An 11,830-nucleotide genomic window follows, 5' to 3' on the forward strand; every position below is an offset into this window, starting at 1 on the left:
AAGGCAACCTTAAAGTAGAAGAAAACAAGGTGGGAAATCTTCATGATATTGAATTTGGTAAGGATTTCTTGACTAAGACACCAAATAGCACAGGCAACAAAGGAAAAGTAGACAGTTGGACTACATCAAAATTTAAAACTTCTGTGTATCAAAGAAAATAACTCAAAAGACAACCCATGGAATGAGAGAAAACATTTGCAAATCATATATCTGACAATGTGTTGATATCCAGAATATATAAAGAACTCCTACAGTCTTTTGGTGGAACATGCCATCTTAGAGTAATTCGCTGAAATGACCAACACAAAGGGAAAGAGGAAATGTACCCACTCTACATTCCCAAGCCTTTTAGAAAACATGCGGTTGTTGCTTTGGTCACATACATGTGTATCTACAATAAAAGTGATATTGCAAACATCACGGGAATAGGCACCATTCAAAAAGGAATGTCCCACAAATGTCATCATAGCAAAACTGGAAGAGTCTACAGTGTCACTCAGCATGCTGTTGGCATTGTTGTAAACAGATAAGTTAAGGGCAAGATTCTTGCCAAGAGAAATAATGTATGTGTTAAGCATATTAAGCACTCTAAGAGCCAAGATAGCTTCCTGAAGTGTGTGAAGGAAAATGATCCAAAAAAGAAGGAAGCCAAAGTGAGAAAGGTACTTGGGTTCAACTAAAATGCCAGTCTGCCCCACCCAGAGATGAACATTTGGTAAGAACCAATGGAAAAGAGCCTGAGCTATTAGAGCCCATCTCCTATGAATTCATGGCATAATAGGTATTAAATAAGTGAATAAGAAAATAACTCAGGACTACTTAAAAAGAGAGTGAGAACTCCTATAATTCAACAACAAACAACAACAACAAAAAAACTAATTAAAAAATGAGCATAAGACTTGAATAGACCTTTCTCCAAAGAAGATACACAAATGGGTAATAAATACATGAAAGATCAATATCACTAATCATAAGAGGAAAGTAACTCAAAAGACATTTTTTCCCTAAGATTTTATTTTTAATTAATCTCTACACCCAAGGTGGGGCTTGAACTCACAACCCCAAGATCGAGTTGCATGCTTTTCCCATCAAGCCAGCCAGGCTCCACATCAACTTTTTTTAGGCTGGAGAAGCCCGCATGAGAGTTCAGCAGCAGATAATTTTTTTTTTCATTTTTTTAAATATGTTCAGTTAACCACTATATAGTACACCATTTGTTCTTGATGTAGTGTTCAATGATTCATTAGCTGTGTATAACACCCAGTGTTCATCACAACTGCCCTTAATACCCATCACCAGGCGCACCCATCTCCCCGTCCCTCCTCCCCTCTGAAACCCTCAGTTTGTTTCCTGGAATCCATAGTATCTCATGGCTTGTCTCTCTCTCTGATTTCTCCCCCTTCAGGTTTCCATCAATTCCCCAATGGTTCTCTGCATTATTTCTTATATTACACATATAAGTGAAACCAAATGATAATTGTCTTTCTCTGCTTGACTTATTTCACTTAGTATAATCCCTTTTAGTTCCATCCAAGTTGATGCACATGGTAGGTATTCGTTCTTTCTGATGGCTGAGTAATACTCCATTGTTTATATGAACCACATCTTTTTATCCATTCATCTGTTGAAGGACCTCTGGACTCCTTCCACAGTTTGGTTATTGTGGACATTGCTGCTATGAACACTGGAGTGCATGTGCCCCTTCTTTTCACTGCATCTGTTATCTTTGGGGTAAATACTTCATAGTGTAATTGCTGGGCCATAGGGTAGCTCTATTTTTAATGTCTTGAGGAACCTCCATTCTGTTTTCCCAAGTGGCTGTACCAGCTGGCATTCCCACCAACAGTGTAAGATGGTTCCCCTTTCTCCACATCCTTGCCAACATTTGCTGTTTCCTGTCCTGTTAATTTTTGCCATTCTAACTGGTGTAAGGTCATATCTCATTGTGGTTTTGATTTTGTATCCCGCCATGTTGCTGAAAGTACTGCCTTTGGTGTATCCTGCTGGTTTTTGATTGATGTGTTTTCATTCTCACTAGTTTCCATGAATTGTTTAAGTTCTTCCTTAATTTCCTGGTTGACCCAATCATTCTTTAGTAAGATGCTCTTTAACTTCCATGTGTTTGAATTCCTTCCAATTTTTTTCTTGTGATCAAGTTCCAATTTCAAGGCACTGTGATTTGATAACATGGAGAGAATAATCTCAGTCTTTTGGTATCAGTTGAGACCTGATTTGTGACCTAGTATGTGGTCTACTCTGGATAAGGTTCTGTGGCATTCGAGAAGAATGCACACAAAAGTATTCTGTTGTTTTAAGGTGGAATGTTCTGTATATATCTACGATGTCTATCTGGTTCAATGTGTCATTCAAAGCTTTTGTTTCTTTGTTGATCTTCTGCTCAGATGATCTCTCCATTGCTGAGACTGGAGTGTTAAGATTTCCTACTATTAGTGTATTATTAGCAATATGATTCTTAATTTTGGTTAACATCTGGCTTATAGAGTTAGCTGCTCCCATGTTGGGGTTATAGATATTTACAATTATTAGATTTTCTTGTTGGATAGACCCTTTAAGTATAATACAGTGTCCTTCTACATCTCTTCCTACAATCTTTGGTTTAAAATCTAATTTGTTTGATATGAAAACTGCTACCCTAGCTTTCTTTTGAAGTCTGTTGACATGATAAATGGTTCTCCATCCCCTCACTTTCAATCTGGAGGCGTCTTTAGGTACCAAATGTCTGTCTTGTAGATTGCATATGGATGCATCCTGTCTTTGTATCCAATCTGCAATCCTGTGTTATTTCATGGGAGCATTTAGGCCATTCATGTTGAGAGTAACTACTGAAAGATATGAATTCAGTGCCATCAAATTGCTTGTAAAGCTCCTATTTCTATTGATTGTCTCTGTAAATTTCTGGTCTATGTTACTCTTGGGATCTTTCTTCTTTTATAGAATCCCCCTTTATTATTTCTTGCAGGGCTGGCTTGGTGGTCACATATTCTTTCAGTTTCTGCCTATCCTGGAAGCTTTTTTTCTCTATATCCATTCTGAATGACAGCCTTCTAGATAAAGTATTCTTGGTTGCATGTTCTTCTCATTTAGTACACTGATTATGTCTTCCCAGTCCTTTCTGGCTTGCCAGGTCTCTGTGGACAGGTCTGACATTTTTCTAATGTTCCTCCCTCCAGAGGTAAGAAATCCCTTCCCCCTAACTACTGTCAGAATAGCCACTTTGGCTCTAACATTATATACTGGGTCATTGGTCTATTTTTATTGCTCTTGGGAGGGGTCCTCTCTGCCTCTTGGACATGAATGCTTGTTTCCTTCCTCAGATTAGGGAAGTTCTCAGCTACGATTTGTTCAAATATACCTTCCAGTCCTCTCTTCTCCACCCCTTCAGGAATCCCAATAATTCTGACTTTGGGATGTTTCATAATGTCATTGATCTCTCTAAGTCTGATCTCATGGGGTTCTAGGTTTTTATCCCTAACCTCCTTGACTTCCTTCATTTCTATCAGCTTATCTTGTAGATCACTATTTCATTCTTCTTTCTCATTTACCCTAGCTGTTAGAATATCCAGTTTAGACTGCATCTCATTCATACATTTTTAAGTTCTGCATGATTAGCTCTCATTTCTGCCCTTAGAGAGTCTATATTGCAACTACTCGTTTTTCCAAACCTAGCTATTGACCTCATAATTGCAACCCTGAAGTCAATCTCCAACATCTTGCTTATATCCATATCCATTAGGTCTGTGGCAGAGGCCATTGTCTATGGCTCTTTTCTTTGTTGGGAGTTCCTTCTCCTGGTCATTCAGTTGAGGGATGGTTAAGGAAATGTACAGAGTCTAAAATATCAACCACAGTCCAGGCAAGATGTACCCCAAGAAAACCCAGAGCAGTTGGAATCTACCACTCATGCCTGGCAGAATTTTTCTTCTTGTTGAGATCCAGATATAAATTCTTACATTTCAGGATGAATTCACAGATGTTCAAGATGGTTTGGTAGATATCCAGTTAAATTCAGGGGACCAGTATAAATGAGGTCCCCTACTCCTCTGCCATCTTGCCTCCCTCCCTCAAAAGACAAAATTTGCACCCATGAGATAACAATGAGGTAACATTGTGCACCTATTAAGATAGCTGCAATTTAAAAAAAAAAAAGGTGTTGACAAAGGTGTGGAGAAATTGGAACTTTGTTAGTAGAAACATTAATTGGTGCAGTAGCTGTGGAAAACAATATGGCAGTTCCTCAAAAAATTAAAAATAGAATTACCATATGATCCAGTGATTCAATTTCTGGGTAAATACCCAAAAGAAATGAAAGCAGGATCTCAAAGACATATTTGCACAGTACACCCATGTTCGTAGCAATGTTATTCACAAAAGCCAATAGGAAGAAGCAGCTCAAGTGTCCATCAGTGGATGAATATTGAACAAATGTGCTCTATATGCACAATGGAAAGTTCATCCTTTAAAAGGAAAGAAATTCTGACACAGGCTACAACATGCATGAACCTTGAGAACATTATGTCTTGTGAAATAAGCTAGTCACAAAATGACAAATACTGTATGATTCCACTTCAATGAAGTACCAAAAGTAATAAAATTCAGAGACAGAATGTAGAACAGTAGTTGCCAGAGGCTGGAGAGTTGTTCAAATGGACATAGAGGTTCAATTTTGCGAGATAAAAAGAGTTCTAGAGATTGGTTACACACAACAATGTGAGTGTATTTAATACAACTGAACTGTAGTATTGTTAATACTACAAGTGTGTAGTATTATGTATGCTACTAGTACAAATGATTAAAATGTTAAATTTTGTGTTATACATATTTTACTATAACTAAAAACAATTTCATTTTAAAAGAATTTTATAATCTTTTAAGAAAGGTAGCTCAAAGCAGAGTTACAAAGTTTCTGCCAAGCTATACAATAGAAAATAAGAGGAAACAAAGCATGCAGTGACAGAACTCAGGAAACACATGGAAAATCATCACCTATAGTAAATCATTACAAATATGAAGTCTATATTGAAAGGGGCACAAAGAAAAAAAGACATTAGTGCCACACAGAAAGCAACAAGTAGGACAAGATGGCAGAATGACTAAAACAAACAAAATTTTAAAGGATTCAAGAAAAAAATGATATAAAAGACATAATGGCAATCCAACACATGGCATAATTGCAATATTTACTATGATGGAGAGAACCAAGTAACTAGAAACCAAAAAAATTAAAGATCTACTTTTAGAAAATTTTCCATCAACAAATGAAAATGAACTTTTAGATTGAAAGGACCCACTTTATCCATGGAGAAAACTGTTACATAATGGCTCATCCCAAGACTATATTATGCCAAGGTATAACTACTACTTGAAAAATAAGAAGTAACTTGAACAACTAGGCCAAAGTTCCAGTCACCTTAAAGTAAAGAAAAATTCTGATACTCCAGACTACCCAGCAACACAAAATAAAGACCATAGAAAAATGCTAATCAGGTCTCAGAGAAAATGGGACCCACGAACATTCTACCCAGCCTTCCTATTATTTAAGGATGGAGGCAATAGGCAGTTATTTTTCAAACTTAAGAACTCAAGGAACGAGTTCCCATGAGCCTCTTGGAGTGACTACTCAAGGTCAGGTTTCAAGCAGCCCAAGAAAGGACAAGAGAAATTACTATAAAAGGGCTGACAATGGACATTGATCCATTTCACTGAAGTATAAGAACTATGGGAACTATCTTTAGAAAATAGAATGTATGTATTATACAATAATGTAGAAGTAATATTACTAACAAAAATTGGGAAGACATGGGAAAAGACAAAGGTGGAAGGTGATGTACGGTTGTTGACGTTGTCATCTTTTCTAGGTCGGGGTCAAAATATACAATTTTGACCTGGTAAAGCAACTAAGAGTAAGAGAAATATATTGAGCAGTATGAATGGGAACCCTAGAAATTTCATAAAAAAAGAGAACCAACAAAAACTGGGTGTAAGAGAGGGAAAGGATTTGAGAGAAAGAGGAGAGATGGGAGCAGAAGTGATTGCAGCAAATCCAGCCAGGTCTAAATGAAGAGAAAAGCAAAATTATCAATGAAACACCAGAAGAAATTCAAGCAGATCACAAACTTTCCAAATCATCAGAAGGTACACACAGACCACCCCACCACCACACATACGCAAGCAACACTGATTATATAATAAAGCAGCCTGCTGCTATTCTGTCTGGCAATAGTAACCTCTTAACTCCATAGACCCTCCCAGGTCACCTGTAGCCCCAGGCACTCCAGGCAGTGCTCAGCTTAGTGGGTACACCACAGCCCTTCTCAAAATTGTCATCCCACTACTACAACACACTATCGTGCCCATATGGATTCAGGTCAAAGCCAGACAGGATTCTGTAGTCAGCTGGCTGTTTGTTTGCTTGTTTGCTTGCATGTTTTTGGTAGTGGAAGGAGTGACGGGGGATAAACCACAGATTTTAGATTCAGACCACAAATGTTTAAAACATAACTCTAACACTTACAAGCTTTGTGAGCTTGAATAAGTCACACATCATCTCTGGACTTCAACTTCATAAGTCTCCAGGCGAAGAGAGACATCATAAGATGGAGGAGTGCTGTCAGGGTTGACAACAAGGAGCATACGGTATCTAGTACAGCACCTGACAAGCGTACCTTGTCAGTGAATAGTGGCTGCTTAGTCATCGCTATTCCACTCAAAGCTTGCCCTGGAGTTTTCCTGCTAAATGGTGGAAAGGAACCCATGTCCTCTCAGATCATAATAATGCCAGTTGGCATCAGAAAAGGATGAGAAGTAATAGAATGGCAAATCTGCTCTGCTCCTCTCTGATTTATATCACAGCCTAGACAGCATGTGCAACTAACAGAAGCTTTATGCTCATCATGCACATGCATGTATACACGATACACCTATGCCCGCACCACACCCCTTCTTAGGGTACTTTGGTCCAGACTCAGTGAGACATTTCTTTGCCCATTTAATGTATGTGGCCGGGAGCTATCATGGCTATGCAGATTCACCTCTGAAAAGAGCACAAAATACAGGAAGCTTTCTCTTGGGAGTGTCTCATCATTCGACCTCTCCCCTTCCATCTTCTTTGCCTTTCATCAGCCCAGCTCCACAGGTGTTATTATCTCCATCTGCCCTTGCAAATTTCCCCTTCAAGGAGCCTGTCTGAAGGCTAGCCATGCAGCATGGAAAATAGCCTTGCAAATAAACATGAGCAGAAAATTTTATTCAACAACCTAGAGGTCATTCAAATGTTCTCTATCTTCAAAACTCAATTATCTTCTCTGACAGTTTCTTAGTCTACAAAGGGATAAAAATATGGTTGGATAATGACGTTGTTGGGACATGGACGTAAGAGCAATTAACATTTAGTGACCACCTACTATAAGTTAAGTGCTTTACAGAATTTGTCCCAGCAAGTCCTCTCACTAACCCTTTAGTATAAGAGATTTCATCCCAGCAAGTACGGGGAAATTGAGGCTCAGAGAAGTTAAATAATATGCTCAATTAAGTGTTAGGCAGTGGGTGACAGAACATGCATTCTGTTGACAGAACCCAGCTCAGCAATGTCAGGCTGGGAACACAGTAGTCATCTGTTGGAGGCTTAAGTACTGTTATGGACAATGTAAATACGTCCCCCCCAAAATTCACACTGAAATCCTAACCTCCAGTAGGATGGTACTTTGGTGAGCTGGGGCTTTGGGGAAGTGCTTAGATTGAGAAGAAGTCATGAGGTCAAGAGTTCTCACAATGGGACTAGTGTCATAAGAAAAGAAAGAGATCATAACTTGATCTCTCTTATCCACATGTGGATACAGTAAGAAGCAGCTATCTATAAGCCAGGAAGAGAATTCTCACCAGTACCCACCATGCCAGCACCTTACTCTCAGACTTCCCAGTCATCAGAGCTACGAGAGAAAAAAAATCGTTGTTCAAACCACCCAGTCTTTGGAACTTTGTTACAGCAACCTGAGCTAAGACAGTAATCGCCTTAGGACTCTGTCTGCCTGAAGACTCTTAATATTTCCAGGAACAAAGTATAAGCTGTGTGCCCGGCCTCAAGCAAGGCTCAGGACAGGTGGGGAACGAACTCCAGAACAGAAGTGGGCATGTCCTTCTAACTTGGGAGGGTTTCTCCAAAATGGAGGACAAATAAGCAAGCCAATTCCCAAGAAAAGATAAAGCCATCTGCGAAACTCCAGGGAACTGAAACATATGCTTAGGTGAATTTATAATGAAAGATATCTATTCCTAATTCCTGTGCTCAGAAGCAATCTTTCTTCCAACTTCCACTTAGGTAAGTTGTTTTCACACACAGATCTTTCAATTCTCATTTGTACCACCCCCATCTTCCTTTGAAAAATGCTTTTAAGGGGGTCCTTTGCTAAGGGCCATATTCCTACATTCAGTTTAATGCAGCTACATAAGGAAGCCTAAACCCTGATCCACCCGTGTTAACAGCTTGTGAGGAAGGCAGGCAGCCTGCTGACACAACCATCTGCTGCATCTGGTACCTCTGAATCCCGATCTGGCCTGGCAGCTGAATGCCCGGCTCAGCCCGGCCTGGTCCACTCTCTCTGACCCTCTGGTCCTCAGATTGAGATCTCATCACACTCCTGCAGGCTACGAGGTAGTCCCGCTTCAAAAGCCAGTGGTGTCTAATGGCACCAATATTTCCCTTTTCTTCTCCAGAGACTCTGGGGAGTCCCACCTCTGAAATGCAGTTCAGAGGGCATCCCTGCCCTCCAGACTTGATTGTACTCCAGGTCATAGGCCAGGGCACCCTGACAGCATATGGTCTGAGGCTCTAAGCCCTCCTTCTGAAGTTTGGGGTTTCTCTATGACCATGCCAGTTTTTGGTTATTTGACTTTCCAGAACACTAGGATGACTTTCTATAACGGTTCCCGCCACTGATAACCACCCAACAGGATTGTCAGATTGAGGTGCAAAATATCAGTTCCCCTTGTCACACAGCTCTGATTTTCAAACAGTAACTGTAATAACAATAGTAATAGTGAGAGCTGGTGTTTAAGTGCTGGACAAGTAGATAAGATTACCATGTGCATAGCTCAATGAATCTTCACAGAGAAAATGAGGTTCAGAGAGATTACGAAGATTCTCCAAGACCACAAATCTAGTAAGTAAGAAAGCTGAAATCCCAAACTAAATCTGCCTGGTCCCAAATCTTTAAATATAAATTTTTAAAAAATCGTATAGTTATATAATGTTTAAAAAGAGAGAGAAAGAAAGAAAACATTCTCCCCCACTCTCCACTAAACCTTCAAAAGAAAATACCACATAAGTTGTCGTTTCCTAAACTTTGGGACCTCTCTTAATCACGACACTAACTGGCCTTCCAGAAATTAATTTCTCAACCCCACAAGTCAACAGCAAGATATGTGCTCTATTGTTATCATTCTAGAATTAATTGTTTCTATGTCTGAATTCCAAACAGGATTCTGCACACTTCAAGATGAACCCACAGAGTCTGGTTTATATAGGCTCTCAATAAGGGGTGTCGTCATTGCCATAACAGCAAGTTCTGTCATGCTATCCATTCTATGACATGGTGACCAGGACTTTAAGGTTCATGGTCCACTCCCTCGTTCAATCCAGGAAAGGGTTAAGGATGATCAGGATGCCTCTGACAACAGCACCTTATAACCTTGATCAGAGAAATCAGCTTTCACCTCCAGCAGCAGTCTGGATGCTTCCTACAACAAGAGACAAAAACAATTTTAGGCGTGCAGGAGGAAGGAAAATATGTATTTGAAGAAGGTCTACTGATGCCTGTGCTTTGCTGGTCCTCCATGCAGAACTGGACCTCATCCACCAGGCTTTATACAGATAACACTGATACTAAGGAGAAGATGGGCCACAAGCAGAATTTCAGTGAAAAGTACCGTAATCTGATCAGTTTGGGGCTGAGATCATTGTTTCTCCAAACCATCCTCTAGATCTGGTTGGCCACTTCCTGCTCTTGAGATGTCAGAGTACCTGATCTGCAGAGAAGGGAACAGAGGTTGGTGAAGAAACAAAATATCAAGACATGTCAATGAGTAAATAGAATGGGAGGGGATAATCTATAAAGGAGGATTTCCTGAACAAGCCAAATCACTGGACTTTATCTGGGTCCTAGAGACAAGCCTGTGAGGTTTTTCCTCTGGTCTATACATCAAAGGTTTCCTACAGAACAGAGTGGGCAAAATCTAGTGTCAGAAGACCAATGTGTTTTGAAACCTGTAAAGCCTATCATTTAGAAGGGATGTCAGGGCCCATGATCACTACTTCAAGAACTCTTAAGAGTGCTCAAGAGCTCATAGACTGAGATAAGAATAAGCTCACAAGGTCAGACATGTTTCTAGAGAGAAAGGTTAAAAAGAACTTCTGCTTCCTAAGTGTTACCACAGATCAATAAGTGGGGAGAGGGAGTGGAAACTGAAATGATTGGAACTTTGTCCCTTCTTCAAATGGAATTCACCTTCTTTCAAATCTCCAACAGATCTAGTCCAACTCCTCATAGAATAAGAGAACAGATCCCCTAAGGAATCACATCATCCCCTCAGCATCATTGGCTCAGTTTACTTCTCCATTGAAGCTGGAACCAGGCCTCCGGCTTCTCAATTCAAAGATCCTTCTGCATCATGAATCTCTTAAATACGAATATCAAACTCAGAAGGAAGGGGTCACAAATGGCAACCTGCTGAAGTAGAAATTAATCAATCATTTGGAGAGAAGGGCTGTGCAGGGTCCCTAAGCAAAGCCTTGCCTCTCCACCCCAGGCCCATATGTCACTTCCCTTTGCCAGGGTAGCTCCTGGACTGCTGGGTGTCCTTCTGCTCAGGACACCGAGCAAACTAGGTCAAACGTAGTTTTCAGCAACCTTTCTTGAGCTTTGAAGGTCATCTCAATGCTCAGCATTTTTGCATCTTTTCAAATAAGTGGTGAAAATGGAGATTTCTCAATATGGCATAGCTGGGCTGATTTCCCTGGAAGCTGCATTCACACCGCACCATGTATTGCCAACATATGCTTCTCTTTGTAGAGTGGATGCCAAATTAAGATTACATTAGGGAATAAATTTTCTCAAAGAATTAAGGACATCAAGCAATAACTTGTTAGAAAAAAAATGTACTAGGGAGGGATATGGGTGAACAGAAGTCCTACTCACAATAGCATCCCACGAACTAGAAGTTTAAGGAGTGCAATTAAGGAGAAAGAGTCTTTAAAACCACTAAAGTAATCCTCAAAATGACACCAGGTGATCACTTACTGATGGATGGGAAAGTGAAATTCTACAAAAATACCAATTCTGCCAAAATCATTTAACATTATTTAACAGAATCCTCCCCCTCCCCTAAAAAAATTCTGCTGTTATTCTTGTGGTCAAATTTAATGCCCCCCAAACATGTCTATATCTTCATCTCAGTACCTAACAGTATGTCACCTTACATGGTAAAAGACACTTTGTAGATGTGACCAAGGATGAAGACCCTGCAATGGGGAGAAATTATCCTAGATTATCCAGATCCTGATCTATTCACCTGGGTCCTTAAAATTGGAGAATATCTTCTGGCTCTGCTCAGAAAGAAAAACTGTTGGGGAGATGCATCATTATTGCCTTTGAAGGTGGAGGAGGGGCCCACCATACTAGGTAAACAGGCAACCCCTAGAAGCTGGAAAGGGCAAGGAAATGAATGGTCTCCTAAGAGTCTCCATGAAGGAACCACAGCCTGACTGACACTCTTGATTTTTTTTAAAGGTTTTATTTATTTAGTTATTTGACAGAGA

General features: G+C 39.9%; 1 pseudogene; it reads left to right on the top strand.

Annotated features, from left to right (window-relative positions):
* The first annotated feature begins 291 nt into the window (after positions 1–291).
* Positions 292–778, top strand: LOC122910586 (annotated as a pseudogene).
* The last annotated feature ends 11,052 nt before the right edge of the window (positions 779–11,830 follow it).

This window comes from Neovison vison, chromosome 6 (genome assembly GCF_020171115.1).
Source record: "Neovison vison isolate M4711 chromosome 6, ASM_NN_V1, whole genome shotgun sequence".
In the NCBI taxonomy this organism is placed as follows: Eukaryota; Metazoa; Chordata; class Mammalia; order Carnivora; family Mustelidae; genus Neogale; species Neogale vison.